We start from the raw sequence: 19,188 nt of genomic DNA on the forward strand, positions 1-19,188 counted from the left end.
GCCTTTCAGTTTTGCCCTTTTAGCTCCGTATGGGTCACCACTGAATTCCTGCCTTAAAAAAAATTTAGCATAATGGCCTGTCTGGCACAATGATAGGTCTGGAAAGTTCAGAGAAATTCTTGCTACAAGGTCCTTCAGGGCCTGTGATAGACAAATAATAGCATCTTCCCTTCCCTAGGTGGCCTAGAAACTTTTCCTCCACCACCCTGCCTCTCTCCCCATATAACTTTTCCTCCACCACCCTGCCTCTCTCCCCATATAACCCAGTGTAAAAAAAAATAATATATTAACCAGCTATTGTTGCAATAATGTTGTACACATGACTTTCCCAAAACACACTGCCTTACAGCAGCAAGCATGTCTTTTCCTGGCTCCTAAGTGTGCAGGTTTCTAGGACAGCCCAGGATGTGGGTCAGCCTAGCCTGGCTGCAGACTTCCAGTGGGGCTCAAGTCCACTCCATATGTCCCTACCTCTCTTTGGACTAGCAGCTACCTGCTAGTAGCTTTGTCCATAAGTAGACACAATGCCAGTGAATATCGCCTGAGTCACCTAGGAGCTAAAATAAGGGTACAGCTCTAGAGAAAAATTTAGTAATGGAATCAGTTTTTACAAACATACTCACTATAGCTGGGTTGATAATGCAAAGCAACATATGATTAAAAGCAAGACTGGGGACGGGTAGGTAGGAAATTCTGATAGATCTAAGCAAGGGCATTTTCAAAAGAAGAAACATATCTGAGGGAGGCAAAGTTTCTATATGGGAATGAGCATCATATCAAACATATACCATTCTCACTTTTATAAGGTTATAACTTTTATAAGGTGATCATGTTTAACCAGTCAGTAGGTGGGTTATATGCCAGCCCTGTTTCTCTATCCCTAATTTTTAACTATCTTTCCAGTACTTGATTTGTTAATAATGATAATTGTAGGCACAAAAGGAGAAATTCTTCAGAGTGCTTTCATAATGCAAATATTTGCAGTATCTAAACAAGTGATTTGTTTTAGAGACTCAGGTTTCTTGAAAGCCAGGACTACTTCCTACAGAGACTTTTATTCACATGCAAAGAAATCACAGCCAAGGAAACGGTGACTGAAAGATTTCACTGCAGGTGGCAGGAGACCTCAGCCACTCAGTGGGACTGTGGACTCCCAGCAGTGGTGATGCAAGAAAAGATTACTTCCTGTCTTTTATTCATTTCAACGGAAGTCCGGAAGAACGGACATTTGAACTCGGCACTGGTTTGGATCCAGTTCCTCAGTTTTGCCTCCAGGTTTCAGCACTCTGGCCACTGGGCTGAATTGGATTCTGAGAGGTGGAAGGTCACTGAACCTTCCTTCATGTCATAGAGGCTGAAAAAGAAGCCCAGAGTTTATTCAAATAAATGTAAAGACGATTGGGACTAAAACCCACGTCTCCTGACTTCCCACCTTCTGGGTCCCTCTTGTGCTCCCAGAGCATCTCCCATAAGCCATCTCCTCCCACCAGCGTCTGCAAAATCACCTCTTCAAAACAAGTGTGGAGTCTTGCCTGCAGGCCATCCCCCCCCACATTTGCTGAATGTCCTCAGCTAAATGGCATGATAGCTCTCTGCTTCCACGTCCTCCTCTGGAAAATGGGACTAATGATATATAACAGGGTTACTGGAGGAGCTTATAGGCTAGCACAGTGCACAGGGCCTGACGGAGAAGCAGGGCCACAAGTAGCGATTACAATGGTGACAATTAAGTGATACAGAGGCCCATCTGGGGAGGATACAGGCACAGAGCACTTGGTGGGGGCTTTTGGCATGATCTGGCCTGCGACCCGGGTGAATTTCTGTCGTTTTTCTGCTACGGGATAGCAGAATTCAGTCTTCTGAGAGACAGAGAAGATACAGAGGTCTCCCAGCCCTGCCAAGCACCCTGTTTAGGGATTTGGGAAAAGCGATCACTTCCCTACTGCGCACACTCACCTGCCCCGCCCCGCCCCGCCCGCCTGGGGTGTCACCTTTCATTTAATGACTCCAACCCGGATAAATGTACTGGGGGAGTGGGATGGGGAGAGCAGCAATGGTCCTTGGGATTCAGAGATGTGGCTGATGACAGGGAGCTAGGTTTCCCGGCAGGTAAATGGAGATGTGCCCCAAGGAGATGGGAGGAATGAGAGGCTTGATAAAAGAGGGGCCCAAAGGTAGGGGCCGGCAAGGAGGAAGGACCCCAGGAGAGAGTCTGCTGGGATAGAAGGAAATTATACTGGACAGTTTTAAGTTTCCTGCCCCCTGTGTTATAAATCCCTTGACTTACACCCGCATGCATGAGCACCATTTAATTCAAGCTTGAGAGAGACTACAATGGGGAATGAAGTATCAGGAGAATCATGAAAGGAGGGGCCTGCCTGAAGCTGTCCTGGAGGTAAACGCTGCCCTCCACAGGTGCGTATACCTCCCAAGGTGGACTTGAATGGTCAGAGCTAGCACTGCTGAAATCCTGAAGGAAAACAAATATATTCTCCCATCTCATCCCGTCTTGTAATTTGAGAGGTTCTGTTCCACAGTGGAGACCATCTTCTATGTAACTGCTCAGAAACCTATTAGTTCCCATCCTTCGCCCCCTCTTTTTAAATGGGACAGTGTGGGGAAGATGACAAAAAGAAGCAGACTCACAGATGTGGAGAGGTCACCAGTGGGGAGAGGGAAGGGGGAGGGGCAAGCCAGGGGCAGAGGATTCAAACATACAAACTACTAGGTATAAAATAAGCCACAAGGATGGAGCTCCCCTGCGGTGCAAAGGGTTAAGGATCAGGCATTGTCACTGCAACAGCCCAGGTTGTCACTGTGGTGATATATAACTTGTAGGGTTATCGGAGGAACAAGTAGAATAGTACAGTGCACAGGGCCTGCTGTGGGAGCAGAGCCACAAATAGTGGTTACAATGGGGACAATTAAGTGACGCAGGAGCCCATCCAGGGAGGATACAGGCACAGAGCACTTGGTGGGGGCTTTTGGCATGACCTGGCCCATGCCCTGGGTGAATTTCTGTCGTTTTTCGGCTCTGCAACAGCAGCAATCAGTCTTCTGAGAGACAGAGAAGATAGGGAGGTCTCCCAGCCCTGTGGTGTGGGTTTGATCCCTGGCCTGGAAACTTCCACATGTCACCAAAATAAAAGCTACAAGGATATATGTAGAACATGAGGAATACAGCCAACACTTTATAATAACTATAAATGGAGCATAACCTTTAAAACTTGTGAATCACAATATCATACAGCTGTAACTTATATAATATTGTACATCGACTCTACTCTAATTTTTAAAAACGGCATCCATGGCCATTGGAAAAAAGAAAGTGCCCCTTGCCCAGCCATATCATTCTTAATGACCACATGAAAGCCAGAGGGAAGCTGGGAATCACCACCTGTCAGGATACCACAACCCCCTCTTAAAGGCAAAATTCTACAACATTGTTAAGCCTGAATTTTTCCATCTGTAAAATGGAAATAAAATCTCCCACCTCATATGGGTAGCACAGGGCTTAAATAAGCAGCCCCAGTTTTATGAAGGCACTTGTGCAGCACCTGGCATGTGGCAGGGTTCATGTCAGTTTCCTTCCTCCATACCTTCGTAACGCACCAAGGTCAACCTTCAAGTTCATGTGTGAAAACAAAAATGAGTGCTTCCAACAGCACTGTGACAGAATCCTAAAGTTGGGAGTCTCAGGGGAAGCTTTCTTAAAAAGCACCTAATGCAGCCTCTTCCAAAAGAACACTCTGCCAGGAAATTACTTCTAGGAATAGGGAGGGAATAGTGTTATTCCCAGGCAGAAAAACCACTAGTTCGAAAACCAAGGCAACTGGACATTGTTCAAAGGTCCCCCAAACTGCCCATCAAGGTGTGGGCGCCTAGGCAAATATCAGTTGTGATAATTGGGTTAAAATAGACAAAAAGTGTCTTTAAGGGAAAAGAAGCCCCAAAGTGGCAGTCTGAGGGGTGTCAGCAGACAGAGAAAATACAGTGTACCATGGGGACTTGGTGACGAGGAGGCGGGGGAGGACCTGGGGTCAGGGGCACATGAGAGGTCTGGTCATGGAGTGCCTTGACCACTGGAGCTCTTAAGAAAAAGTTGGCAGAACGACCTTGGTCTCTTCCACGTTAATGGGCCCTGACCAGATCCCAGCAGGGTAGGAACCCAGGACTATGACCACACTCCAGGCCAGCCCGTGTTGCCAAAGTAGGCAGAAGGCACCAAACGCTAGGGATTCAGTCTCTAGGGATCTCCTTTCTGGAATCACTGCGGATGGGTTCTGCTGTGGATCTCAGCATGCTGTCCTCTCCCTGCCTCCCTGTGGGACTCTGGAGATTATCAAAATGCAAGCTGGGCCCCTCAGCCGCTGAGTCTAGGAGAGGAAAAAGCCCAGGAGTTATGGACATGGCTCTGAGGGTTTTTTCATCATCTGAGGGCTCAATATTTAGAGCAATATTGATTCGATTTATCTAGTGTTGTAATGTTCCATTGGTTGCTAGGCAACAGAGTTCTTGCTTCCCTGTTTTCTGGGTGGCTCATGGGAGTTTGACTACCAAAGAGATTACTTTGTGTATATGAAACTAAATGGACCATAGGTGCCCTACCTAAGTGGAGGAAGACTGTTTCACTGGGCAGCATTAAGACCACGTTTCCTATCACAGCGCGGTAATTGCAACTCAACCTCCAGGACAACAGGGCCGTTCATATTCACATTCCCCTACAAGATACCCACCGAGAACAATTTAATAACAGAAAGTTGTGCTGATGCAGAACACCCTAGGTTGTGTGCTTACTGTTCCATCCTCATCAAGTTCACACTGGCACGGGGGCAAGAAGGGGTTCAGTCCTCCCCATTCGGGTTCCCCCCCAAACCCCACATTCATAACCCCAAGCAGCAACCTGGGTTAGAAAGGGCAAATTCTGGTTTGCACTTCAATCCTGGGATGGCAAGGTCTTTCCTCCTTTCTCGTATCCCCTCTTCTCCCACACTGCCCCCCAAACTGCCTTCCCGTTTTTGGAGGCTCTCTCCTAAGTCCTTCGCACTGACGACCATGTTCGCTGTTTCTTTAAACTCCCAAGTCGGAAGCAGCAGGCAAACCAGGCACTGGCAGCTTGGGCTGCATGGTTCAGTGACTTGGCGTTAATGACGTTTATTTGGGAACCTGCGGGACAGCCTGACCTATTTTAGGCTCTCTGCTTTAACCGTATTTCCCTCCCCCATTTGTCCAATTAGAAATGAAGGCAAATGGGATGGTGGGGAGGTTGGGGGATGGGGGAGGGAAAAACTTGGAGCTCAGGGCTCTAAGAGTTACATCGGAAGCTGCCCGAGTTGACCATAACACTAGCCACTGTCACAGAGGCCACGTGAAGCCCTTATGGAGAGGCTGGGATTCAGGGCTGTGTCCCCGAAGTGGCCAGAGCTTCCCGAGGCCCTCCTCTGCTCAGTTTCCCCGGGGCGGGGGGCGCCCACAGGAAACACACACCGCAAAGGCCACATTTTGTCTTGGTTCTGTGTTTTCCTCCCCGGAAAGACCTATTCTGTTCGGGAGAGAAATGATCTCGTTCTTCCAAAGAGCAAAGCTCTCTGGAGGAGGGGAGGAAGGGGGGGAGGAGGCGGGGAGAGAAGCAAGTGCAGGCAAATAGCCAACGACACACATTTAGGGAGACTAGGAATGTAAAGCAGATGTTGTGCAGGAAAATAAACCACTGCCCTGGGAGCTTCATCGCCAGCCCCTGGAGAATAGGGTTTCTCAGATCCAGGCAAATAACACAGTAAGTCACTGAAAGCTGCATACACATCATAACTCGCTCTAAGGAATGGCCCTTCTGGGTTGCTCGGTCCCCGGGCTCCGCATCTTTCTCGTGGCTGAGCGGCAGCGGCGTTCCTCTGAATCGATGTTACTCTGGCTCTTTAACCAGGAATCAGGTGCTGTCACTCACACCAGAGCTTCTTCCCCACAATGGTGAGTAGGAGCGGCAAGCCCTGGAGCTCCAGAGGGGCAGGCGATGGCCCTATAAGCCTGCGCTATGGCACAGTGGAATTTATTCCATGAGGGTAGAGGCTCTAAGGCAGCAAGAGGACCCAGACCACCACGTGAAGACCCTAACAGAACGGTCGCAGCCCTTGTGGAGCAAATGGTGATACTGAGGTGGCTGCGGCAACTCAGGAAATGTTAATGGCTATCAAGAAGATGCTGTGCTTTGGGAGTTCCCTTGTGGCACAGTGGGTTAAGGATCCGGCATTGTCACTGCAGCGGCTCAGATTGCGACTGTGGCATGGGTTGAATCCCTGCCCCTGGAAATTCCACATGCTGCAAGCATGTCCAAAAAAAAAAAAAAAAGAGAGAAGATGCTATGTTTGAACCACCTGGAAGGTGCCAAGGGGCAAAAAGGAATATAGAAGGTGAGGGGGTCCCAGCACTGGGTGACACAGGGGTCAGAGGTGTGAAGTCTCTTCCCACAGGGTTGCAGTCTAGGAAGCAAGTCCAAACGAGTTAACACGGCTCAATTCAATCCAAAGGCCTCAAGGACATAAAGCACCAGGTGAGTCTTAAGAGAAATAAAATCAAGGAGCAAGTGTCCCCTGTGGTATGTCACTAAAGTTAAAAACGGTAACATGTCCGGCCAGCAAATTGCTCCCTGAGAACTGAGTCCACAGAGCAAGTCTTATCACAGATTCTTTAAATCGACAACTTCTACAACCTCTAAAGTGCGTTGACAAAGTCAGAAAGAGTCCTTTTCCTAAGCACGCCTCTTTGCTTTTTTGGACTTCCTTGTAGAATTTCACACGTCAGGTAGGCACTGCAATATTTTGAGTCCCAAAATATTTTTCAGGAATGCCATCTGGAAATATCAACCTGTCAGACATTGTGTTAAATTATGAGCCTGTCTGGTGGATGTCTTTGGAGGCTGCCTGGACATTTGGCCAGGCATTTTTTCCCTCCTTCCCTCTCATATTTCTTTTCTTTCCTCAGTGTGTTTTCCTAGGACTGTGATTCACATATTTATAATTAGAGCAGAAAAGGGGGGAAGAGTGTTCTCATCCCATTCCAGGCAAGGCTTTCACCTCTGGAATCTAGATTAACAGTGTGACATCTTGAAGGCCAGAGGGAACAGGAGGGAGGAAGGAGGAGGAGGAGAAGAGAAGGAAGAAGAGGAAGAGAAGGAATTCACTGCAAAGGATCTTTCCAGACCCGGAAGGTCACTCAAACTGGAATCACTTGCACCTCGATGATACTACCATACTGAAAGAACATATCTTTTTCTAAGTGGAATCTGGTTTAACAGAGGGCTAACAGGCCTTAAAATTAATTAGAGGAGTTCCTGCTGTGGCACAGTGGGTTAAGAATCCAACAGCAGTGGCTCGAGTATCTATGGAGTTTGAGCCCCAGCCTGGGGCAGTGGGTTAAAGGATCCATGGATTCCATCCCTTGCCCTACAACTTCCATATGCCGTAGGTGTGGCCATAAAAAAAGTGAATTAGAATAAATTAATTCCTTAAGGAAACATAACACCGAAAAATAAGAAACCTAGGCGGACCCACTATTGCTGTGCTGATTAAGGGGCGTGATCACAGGGATGTCAGCTGATAAAAGCTCCTGCTGTGTCGACACACCCAGATGGCTGTGAAAGACACCAACCTGCTGAGGGCTGGATCACAACCCATCGGTTAGGAACTGTCTGGCTGCTTGACTGAATTCAGCTGGTCTGTTTTGAAAATAACCCACACTTCACCTAACAGCATTACTTTTTCTGAAATCTTTTTTTTTTTTTTTTTGTCTTTTTGCCGTTTCTAGGGCCATTCCCGCGGCATATGGAGGTTCCCAGGCTAGGGGTCCAATCGGAGCTGTAGCCACCAGCCTACGCCAGAGCCACAGCAACGCGGGATCCGAGCCATGTCTGCAACCTACACCACAGCTCACGGCAATGCCGGATCATTAACCCACTGAGCAAGGGCAGGGACCGAACCCGCAACCTCATGGTTCCTAGTCGGATTCGTTAACCACTGAGCCATGACGGAAACTCCTGAAATCTTTTTTTAAAATAATTATTTTAAAATTTACAACATTCTTTAAAATTGGGGTGTAGTTGATTTACAATGTTGTATTATTAGCTTTAGATTTATAGCAAAGTGAATTATATATATATATATATCCATTCTTTTTTCTCATACCAATTATTACAAAACATTGAACAGTCCTCCCTGTGTATACAGCAGGTCCCTGTTAGATAGTAGTGTGCACGTGCCAACCCCATCCCCCCAATGTATCCCCCGCCCCTCCCCTGCTCAATTAACATCATTACATTTGAACCAGTTTGCTGGGTGCTATGTTCACTTCTCTGGCCAAACTCAAATGGTGGCGTGGATGACAACTCCATGTTTAAACTGAGCTAAAGAAAAAGTCTGAAGAAGAGAGTTAACAGAACATCCATCAATGAGGAGGGGCTCAACCTAGGGCCACTGGTCCACAACTAACTCCACTTTAAGAGAGAGAGTAAACTGAGACAGTGGAACTGCCAGAGAGAAAACCAGGTGATTCTAGAAAATTCCCTCCTAACACATCACAGGCGCATAGCTTTTCCCCAGCACCAAGGCTCAGGAAGCAAGCCTAGAAATCAGGAATCAGCGAGGCGGTCTGAGGGCTCCGCGTGGGGATCTGGCGAGGCGGGGCTGTCGCTCAGGGACGTGCCTGTCACGACTCTCCTCCACACCGAGCGTCTTTTCTAGTTTCCTAATCCAGAAGTTTTCAGACAGCGCGCGCTTGCTGTACTGCCCGACTGACCTTTTGTTCCTTCCGGGAGAAGGGCGGAGGGGTCTGCCCAGAGCTGGCTGCTTATTCTGAACAGCTGCGCGGGAACTGGAGCGACCCACATAAAGGGAGACATCCGCTTCTAGCGCCTCGCAAGAGGAACGCAGCTCCCAGGAAAGGCAGAGGACTGACTCCTTTCTAATTAGTCCGAGAAGCTTTTGATAAGAACCCCAGGAGGTCCTTATCCCCAAATATCACCTGTCACCTGAGCACAGGGGATCTCGAATGCACCCTGGATGAGATGGATGAGTGGTGCCAAGTTCTAAATCTCCTCTGGGGGTTCCCTTTGACAGGCTGCCCTTATGATTTAGGGCCCTATCAGTGGCCCCGATTTGATTCATCACTTGGTGATTCATCTTCCCCAACAAGCTATGGTTCCTGTTTTATAACGCCCTTTCCATTTCTCCCCGTTGAAGAGAGAGAGAACTAAGTGATGAAAGCCAGGGTTTGGAACAGAATTCTGGCTTTTTCCTGCCAGAATTAGCCCTCAGTAAGAAGGAGAAGCAAGCGGATGATCAAATCAGTTTCAGGGAAGACTGCAAACAATGCCCATTTACATCAAATACGATTTTATGATTTCACATATTAGTCTAATAAGTACTATGAATAGCCATAGCAACTTATGAACAAAGGAGTGGAAGTTGCTACCTGAATATTATGATTATTTAAAAATAAACACATAGAGTACCTAAAAGGGATTTCTTGAGATTAAACTGTAACGATATCTGTAGTTTTTCAGGAGAAACGTACCCAGCTAGGTTAAAAAAAAAATCAAGTTCATTACTTTCTTTTTCAATTGCTGTACTTTCATGAATATTTTAATACATCTTTTTCAATTAAAAAAATAAAAATAAGCACATTCAATTTTTAAAGGAAAATTATACTTTTGACCTTTAAGTATTGTACAGACTTATTACTATATTGAAACTTACATTTCTGTCCTAAAGTTTATTATCACCATTTTGAATTTTGTCACATACTGTCTGTTTTGGCTATGATAAGTCCTTGCACTTTTCACCTTTACAATATTTTTAAGCAACAGTTATTGTGTTTTTATGACAAAAGCAATACATGAGCATTATAGTGAGCTTGGAAAAAATAAATTTTCAGGCTAATATAAGGGGAAAAAACTAGCTATTAGACTCCTACTCAGAAATAATCATGGTTCACAACTTGTTGAACTCTATATATTTACACATGATATACATATAATACAAAATATATAAATTTGGATCATCTGATATGAAGGTAACTTGATAACATTCTGCCTTTTTCTGTGAATAGCCTTCAACCTAGTCAGTCCTAATCAGCCTCTAACGCCCCATCTCTCTGGAGGGGTTTATTAGAGAAAGAAAGCATAGAAGGAAACCAAAGTCAAATTCAGCCTCTAGAATTCAAAACTAGGATTCCGCTGCAGATGACACCTTGAAATCCCAAGCATGATCTAAAGAAAGCTTGGTCTACCTTTCTTAATCCCCCTCATACACCAACACATCCTGAACCAACTGTTTTTATGATCTAGATTAAAGATATGTATTTAAAGAGGTCCAGCTAGAGAGAGGAAAGAAGAAACTCTACCCGCCCAGTAGGTCGGCCCATTTCCCCCTCTTCCGCCTGGGAGGGGCAGGTATTTAGCTGAATGAAGGTACCAGGGAGACTATCTTAGTCCATTCAGGCTGCTGTAACAAAAATACCATAGACTGGGTGGCTTAGAAAAACCAGACAGGTATTTCTCGCAGTTCTGAAGGGCTGAGATATCCAAGATCAAGGCTCTGTCAGTTTTGGCGTCTGGGGAGAACCTGCCTCCTGGTTCACAAATGGTCACCTCCTCCCTGGTTCCTCATGTGGTGGAAGGGATGAGGCAGAGTGTGTGTGTGTGTGTTGCCTGTAATGTAGAAAGCCATTTCAATCTTGAAATTCAGATGCCTTTTTCAAATTCACACAGATTCCTTCAACATACTTCCAGTTTTTACATTTTGTTCCATTCATTTTTCCTCAGTAATCGCCATAGCTCTTAAATTTTATCTGGGTTTCCTGTCCTCCAAATCTCTCTAATTCTTCCTGCTTTTATCTATTAGTTCTTTCCCCCTGAGCTCTGAAAGAGCTTTTCAAGTTCACCTTGGGATTTTCATGTTGGCACTGAATATCAGTTCTTTTGATTTCTTCCTTTAATTCTTCTTTCTCCTTTTTCACCTCAGTTTGTTGAATCTGAATCTCATCCCATTAGACCCTTTACCTCTTCTATTTCCTTATGATTGTGCTCCTTCTTTAGTCACGGCCGGGCCTTCTTGCAACTATCAAATCATTTCTGAAAAGCTCTTATTCTCGCAGTAACCACTACCAGAACTGTTTTTCTCCACCAAGTACCCTGAGAAGTGCTCCCCTTTCCTTATTCTGTGGCATATTTTCCAATTAAGCATATGTCAGTTTTTCTAATATGCTCATCTTGAAAATAGAAGAGTATAATTAGGATTTCTGAATAGATTTAGTGTAAACTTCTTTGGATTCTACTCACAAGCCCCCTAAGTGCCAGGAGATCCCTTTCTTTGGTCCAGTTCTAAAGGGAACATTCGTTAGTATACTGTTAAGCTCATATTTAGGGCCTGATATGTATTTATCTGGTCCTAACTTTTGTTTTCTCTCATCCCCACAGCTTCGCCCTCTAATATTGAGAAATAATGGAATATATGTTTATTGCTTAGGATGTGGATGAAGTAAAAATTAAACCCAAATGTTTATAATGGCTCAAATACAGCAGATGTGATTTTTAACTCATTAAGAATTCAAGAGTTCCTGAACATCAGGTAGCTCTCCTCCATGTGGTGACTCAAGGATCCAGGCTCCTTGAATTTCCATCCAGAAGATGGAGGAAGAAAAAGAGAACAAGAAGGAGGCACAGTCTCTTCTAAAAAGCTCCAGAGTACTTTCTGGAGTTAGAACAAATCACAACTGCTGACATTTCATTGAACATAGCTAACCCATGACCATATCTAGCTACCAAGAAAGAGAGAAAGGCAGTCTAGCTACATGTCTAAGAAAAAGAGGAGGACACTCATTTTAGTGAACAAATTTGCCATATTGTTCAAAACAGAATCAGTAGTACATACATTACACAGATTTTCCCTACTTGTCAGCGTTGCTTTTCTTGGTTTTAGAAGATACATGTCTCGATTATTCAACAACTGTGACTTCTCTGTCTCCTTACTTCCTGGCTATTTTGAGTAAGAGAGTACTCTCATCCCAGTCTCAGCCTCCACAATGCACACTCTATACCCAGGCCAGGCAGACTTGGATCACACTAGAAATTAATCAGAGACTATGAAAAGGAGAAGAGGAAGCATTCAACACACACTAATCCCTTTTCTTTAAATACTTGAGAACACTCTGAGCTTTTCTCCAACAACAGAGGCAAAACAAAGCAGTCTCACTGAGGTAACATCCCTCTAGCTCAGCAGTTTCCAAAGTGTGATCCTTGGGCCAGCAGCATCAGCTAAGAGTGACAACCATTGCTCTGACTTAACCTTGGCTATGACCTGGGCCCTAGAAAACATCCAATGTCAACCAGTAGCACTACATTTTTGTTGTACGCAAAACATCTAAGAGGAATATTTGGAATTCTAATTTTGAAAAGCTAAACATATAAAGCAATGATAATAAAAACTTTGACACTATTCTCTAATTCTCTGTGCTAGATCAAAAAGGCCATCAGTGACAGACACAGAGTCACAGAATATCTGATAGAGAAGAGATCTCAGAGACCATCGAGTCCACTCACCCATTTCTTAAACTGGAAAACTGAGGTCCAAGAAGAGTAAATGTGTCTCCCAAGTTGCCAGCTCTGGCTGGAGGGAGAGCCAGAACCAGAACCCAAGACTCCTGATTCCAAGTCCAGCTGTCTTTCTCATGAGACCGTGTTTATGAAGCCCTCTGAAAAATACAAAGTGTAAAGTGGTTGCATATGAATATTGAATTGAGTTCAGATCATTTGAATTCCAAATCTTAAAGAGCCAAAGTTAAATGCATGTGTAAATTTGTTCTCTAAGCCCTGTCCAAATGCAAATAAAAAATGAATGAACAGCATTGCCTTAGAATTACAGAACGCTGATATTAAGTAACGTAATGAAAGAGCATCAGGCAGCAGCCTCTGATATCTCCTTTTCATGTTTTCTTCCAAAATGCATGTGATGTCAAAAAATATGAGAGAAATTTCCACTAACTGTAAAACCAATACACCTGCAAAGAGAAGAGTAATCTGTGGGTTCCATATACCCTATTTCACAAAGAGAGAAACTCAAGCATCATTACCGAAGGCAGGAAGCCAATATATCTTTCTGTCACTGTCTGTCCCAAGGAACTGTCACAGAAGCAACAGTGAGAAAAGGAGACAGCACAAGTACTACTGGAGATGACAGTAGATGGGACACTGCCTTCCACTTGTCCCAGCCTCAGACCCACCCCCAACCCAATATTCAACATCCTTTTAGAGACTGCAGCTCCCAGGAATGCATAAAGTTGACTGAGTCTGAGAATTTCAGTTTCTGACTACAATAAGAGCCATGCACTATCCGACCTGGAACACCTATGCCAGACCTAGAACATTCCAAAGATGGAAAGCAAGTGAGAAAGCAATGGGATTGTGTCTCAGGTCACTGATAAATGGACTTCGGTGTCCGTGGCTTGGTTGTATTGGTGGTCAGCTGCCTAGTGTCCAGCTGGTTGAGAACCCCAAACACCATGGGGGTCGCCTCTTTCCAGGAGGAGTTTTCCTTCCAGTTTATTTTTTAGGCTGTGAGCTGACATAGACTTCTCTCTACCTTAACTTTATAACTGGTATGGCTGCATCTTTGAATTAAGCATCTTTTTTGACAACTTTTTACCTATGTTTCATTCATATACCACACAGTCCACCCAGGAAAAGCATACACGTCAGTGGTTTTTAGCGTGCTCCTGGATAGGTACAACCATCGCCACCTAGAACATTCCACCAGCTTGAAAAGAAACCCTGTGCCTTTTAGCTCCCGCACCCTAAGCAACCACTAAACTACTTTCTGTCTCTACAGGTTTCCCTGTTCTGGACATTTCATCTGAATGGAATCATGTAGCTTAGGATCTTTTCTGATTGAACTCTTTCACTTAGCACAAGGTTTTTGAGGGTCTTCATGGTGTAGCTTGGTCACTGGTGAGGTCGCTCATTCCTCTGAGCACTTGACTAGTGCTAGTACATGCAAGACGGTCTATTCCCATGTCTGGGGCCTTAGTCCTGTTAGCTGGAGCATCTTGATTCTCTTCCATGCAGCCTCTTTCTCTCTCTCTCTAGCCTCTCATCATTCATTAGTCTACTCCCAAGGTTCTTGATTGAAACTTCCAAGAGAGAGAGCAAAAGCAGAACTACCAAACCTCTTAAGATCAAGGCCAAGAACCTACACAGCATCATTTCCATTGCCTTCTTTTGATCAGAGCAATTTACAAGCCAATCGAGATGAAAGGAGAGAAGGTTCTGGGTTAGAAGGAGCAACATGGAGGTACAGAGAGGGCGGAACCTGTTGGTGGCTGTCTTGGGAGGCTATCCACCACATAAAGCATACAGTAAATATTTGCTGACAGAGAGCTTACAAAGGCATGCATGCAGAAAGAAAAGGGAGTGAGTAACAGGTAAGATGTTGAAGGCTACGTCTTTGGTTATCTATATGAGGAGACAAGGTCTTCACAAGCTGCAAGGACTAGGGGAGGGCCAATGGAGCTGAAGAAAGGTTCCAGGTGAGTACAGAAAGAAAGGGAGAATAACCAGGAACATAGTCAGTGAAGCCATTTGGAGATGGGAGGCTGCAGGGGCGGGATTAGATACCAGGTCTACAGAGCAAGAAACATCAGTCTTCCCAAAGAAAATCCAAGAGCCAGACTTTATCAGTCAATGTTAGACAAGAAATAACAGTGACTGATGAGGAGGCAAAGCAATGAACTTTTGTGAGTATCTGCAACATCTGGATAATGTATTTGGCCTCCTTCTTTTGTTCTGGTTATGGCTGATCTCAGTGAATATGACTCCTCAGGCTCAGTGGATGTGTCATGACAGGATTGGACAAAACAGTGATCTAAACTACTTAGTTAATAGCCTTGTAAGAACTTGTTACAGCCCAAGAAAGGAACATGGCAGCTTCAACAACAAATAAAGCATTACCTAATCAAGGAAATTAAAGAGGATCCAAAGAAACGGAAAGATATTCCATGCTCCTGGGTTGGAAAAATTATTATTGTAAAAACGACCATACTACCCAAAGTAACCTACAGATTCAATGCAATCCCTATCAAATTACCCATGATATTTTTCACAGAACTAGAACAAACCATCCAAAAATTTATATGGAACCACAAAAGACCCAGAATTGCCAAAACAATCCTGAGGAACAAAAACCAAGCAGGAGGCATAACTCCCAGACTTCAGGCAATATTACAAAGCCACAGTAATCAGGACTGTGTGACACTGATACCAAAACAGACATACAGACCAGTGGAAAATAACAGAGAACAGAGAAATAATTAATTAATCTTTGACAAAGGAGACAAGAGTATAAAATGGGAAAAAAGACAGTCTTTTCAGCAAGTGGTGCTGGGAAAACTGGACAGCCTCATGTAAACCAATGAAACTAGAACACACCCTCACACCATGCACAAAAATAAGCTCAAAATGGCTTAAAGACTTAAACGTAAGACAAGACACCATCAAACTCCTAGAAGAGAACATAGGCAAAACATTCTCTGACATCGGCCTTGCAAATGTTTTCTCAGGTCAGTCTCCCAAGGCAACAGAAATAAAAGCAAAAATAAACCAATGGGACCTAATGAAACTGACAAGCTTCTGCACAGCAAAGGAAACCATAAAAAAAAAAAAAGACAACTTACAGAATGGGAGAAAATAGTTTCAAACGATGCAACGGACAAGGGCTTAATCTCTAAAATATGCAAACAACTTATACAACTCAACACCAAAAAAGCCACCAGCTCAATTGAAAAATGGGCAAAAGGCCTGAATAGACATTTCTCCAAGAAGATATACAGGTAGCCAACAAGCACATGAAAAAATGCTTAACATCCCTGATTATTAGAGAAATGCAAATCAAAACTACTATGAGGTACCACCTCACACCACTCAGAATGGCCATCATTAAAAAGTCCACAAATAACAAATGCTAGAAAGGGTGTGGAGAAAAGGGAACCCTCCTGTACTGTTGGTGGGAATGTAAATTGGTACAACTACTTCAGAGAACAGTATGGAGGTACCTTAGAAAACTATACAAAGAACTACCATATGACCCAGCAATCCCACTCTTGGGCATATATCCGGACAAAATTTCCTTGAAAAAGACACACGCACCCATATATTCATTGCAGCACTATTCGCAATAGCCAAGACATGGAAACAACCCAAATGTCCATCGACAGGAAGATGTGGTATATATACACAATGGAATGCTACTCGGCCATAAAAAAGAATGAAATAATGCCATTTTCAGCAACATGATGGAACTAGAGACTTTCATACTGAGTGAGGTAAGTCAGAAAGAGAAAGACAAATACCATATGATATCACTTATATCTGGAATCTAATATACAACACAAATGAGCCTTTCCACAGAAAAAAAAAATCATGGACTTGGAGAAGAGACTTGTGGTTGCCAAGGGGGAGGGAGAGAGAGTGGGAGAGACTGGGAATTTGGGATTAAGAGATGCAAACTATTGCCTTTGAAATGGATTAGCAATGAGATCCTGCTGTATAGCACTGGGAACTATATCTAATCACTTATGATGGAGCATGATAATGTGAGCAAAAGGAATGTATATGTATGTATGTATATGAATGTACATGTATGTATGACTAGGTCACTTTGCTGTACAAGAGAAAATTGACAGAACACTGTAAACCAGCTATAATGGAAAAAAATAAAAATCATTTTAAGAAAAAAAGCATTATCTTCCAATAGTGTATACATATATATATACACATATACATACATACATATAAACATACATATATATATATATATATATATATATAGGTTGCAACTAGCAGAGCCAGCAACTCAGCAGGTAAAATGACTGAAAGAAGATGAACTGTGTTCATTATTTCACTCAGTCCCATGAAGATGTTAAAATTTCCCCCGTTCCGTAAGAGAGGACACTGAAGCCTGAAGAAAGTAAAGAACTCCCCCACAGTCACATGGTCAACATGTAGAAGAGGCAGGATTTGGATGCAATTCTGCCTGAATCTAAAAGAGTCATTTTGCTTCTCTGTAGAATACAGACATTGCTATAGATGGGAAAAGTAAAAAAATATGAAGCTTCATCTGCCTAGAAAAGTGGGTCTCAAAATATGTCCCAGGTGATACTAGCACCTTGAAATGGGCCTCCAAAAAATGATCCCAAGGGAAGTCAGCATGTGAGCCTGGGCATGATAGAGACCCCGGTGGAAGTCACATGAGCATTTGCATATTTAAATAGAAAATTTATCTGAAATCCACATCCTTCTTTTCATGTACTGTCCACCAATATCCTGAAGAACTAGTGTTCTAAGGACCATATTTTGGGAACAATCTAAGTAGAAAGATGAAGCAGTGAGAAACCACTATTTTAAGAAACTCATTAAATATGTGACTACTGTGGACACATTTTTGGCAACAACTAGAATTTGGAGTACCCAAGGAAGGTTGAAGCAGGTTTCACACACACAAAAAGAGGTCTTGGAGTTCCCTTCGTGGCTCAGCAATTAATGGACCTGACTAGGATCCATGAGAATGCAGGTTCCATCCCTGGCCTCTCTCAGTGGGTTAAGGATCTGGCATTGCTGTGAGCTGTGGTGTAGGTCGCAGATGTGGCTCAGATCCTGTGTTGCTGTGGCTGTGGTGTAGGCCAACAGCTGTAGCTCCAATTCAACCCCTAGCTGGGAAGCTTCCTTATGCTGCAGGTATGGCCCCAAAAAAAGCAAAAAAAAAGAGAGAGAGAGAGAAGTTTTCTCTTCACTGTCTAAAGTAAGCTTCAAAATCTTGCTGCCATGCTAAATTAAAATATTTAAAAAACGTAATCATGTTATTAAAGAACAGACCCCTTGGGTCTTCCCAAAGTGGCTGCTGGTGTCAGAATTAGAGGCATAATACTGTGTTGGATGTGCCATGGCTCCAGCATTTTGTAAAGACTCAGAGCAAATTTGACCCAGCTGACCTGGCTGTCACAGCTGGCACCAGGTTCATTTCTCCTGTCTTTAATTTGCCAAGGGTACCTTGAAAAGTTAGCATCCTTCTATCCTGCCGTGTTTACATAACCCCAGTAGCTCAGCCTTGAGGTGGCAGTTAATTTTGCATTGCTGGTGGAAATGTAGAATGGTGCAGCTGCCATGGAAAACAGTACACGAGTTCATCCAAATGTAAAAACAGCACTACCGTGTGATCCAGCAAGTCTACTGCTGGGTATACACTCAAGAGGATTAGAAGACTCAGAGCAGGAGTTCCTGTCATGGCACAGTGGTTAACGAATCCGACTAGGAACCATGAGGTTGTGGGTTCGATCCCTGGCCTTGCTCAGTGGGTTAAGGATCCGGCATTGCTGTGAGCTGTGATGTAGTTTGCAGACATGGCTCGGATCCCGCATTGCTGTGGCTCTGGCGTAGGCCGGTGGCTACAGTTCCAATTAGACCCCTAGCCTGGGAACCTCCGTATGCCGCAGGTGCGGCGCTAGAAAAGGCAAAAAGACAAAATAATAATAATAAATAAAAGACTCAAAGTAATATTTGTACATCCATTTTGCACAGTAGTGTTATTCTCAATAGCCAAAAATGTAGAAGTCTCATGTGTATCCTTTGGCAGCTGAATGGATGAAAAGAATGTGATATGTACATATAATGGAATATTATTCAGCCTTAAAAAGGTCTGACACATACAACATGGATGAACCCTAAAGATATGCTCAGTGAAATAAGCCAGTAACAAAAAGACAACTACTGTATGATTCCTTTCGTAAGACATTCTGAGAGCAGTCAAATTCATGGAGACAGAAGACAGTGGTGATTGCTAGGGGCTGAAGGAAGAGGGGGGAAGGAGTTGTTGTTTAATGCCAGCTGAGTTTTGGTTTGGGAAAATGACAAGAGTTCTGGAGATGGCTGGTGGTGACAGTTACGCAGCAATGTGAATGTACTTAATACCATGGAAGTATTTTCACAAGGTTAAGATGAGGTGTGGCTCCAGCGGGGAAATGAGTTAAGACATGATACTTCTAAAAATAGTTAAGGCGATAAATTTTGTTATGTACATTTCCCAAAGGAAGGAAGGGAGGAAAGAAGGAAGGGGGGGAGGAGGGAGGAAAGAAGGAAGGACCAAGGTGGTGGTT

At 44.0% G+C, this 19,188-nt stretch overlaps 1 long non-coding RNA gene across 2 annotated transcripts in view; it reads right to left on the minus strand.

The window, feature by feature from the left end:
* LOC102157493 (uncharacterized) overlaps nt 1–19,188 on the minus strand; it is a 978,951-nt gene that overhangs the window by 798,981 nt on the left and 160,782 nt on the right. For both annotated transcript variants that reach the window (XR_014840336.1, XR_014840342.1), the window contains one exon: nt 12,590–12,741. This is a non-coding gene — a long non-coding RNA (uncharacterized LOC102157493). The remainder of the gene's footprint in view (nt 1–12,589; nt 12,742–19,188) is intronic.

The sequence above is a fragment of the Sus scrofa genome, chromosome 3 (genome assembly GCF_054392235.1).
Source record: "Sus scrofa isolate SSC_HxYL_T2T_F1_AM1 chromosome 3, Sscrofa_HxYL_maternal_Yorkshire_Landrace_v2.0, whole genome shotgun sequence".
Lineage (NCBI taxonomy): Eukaryota > Metazoa > Chordata > Mammalia > Artiodactyla > Suidae > Sus > Sus scrofa.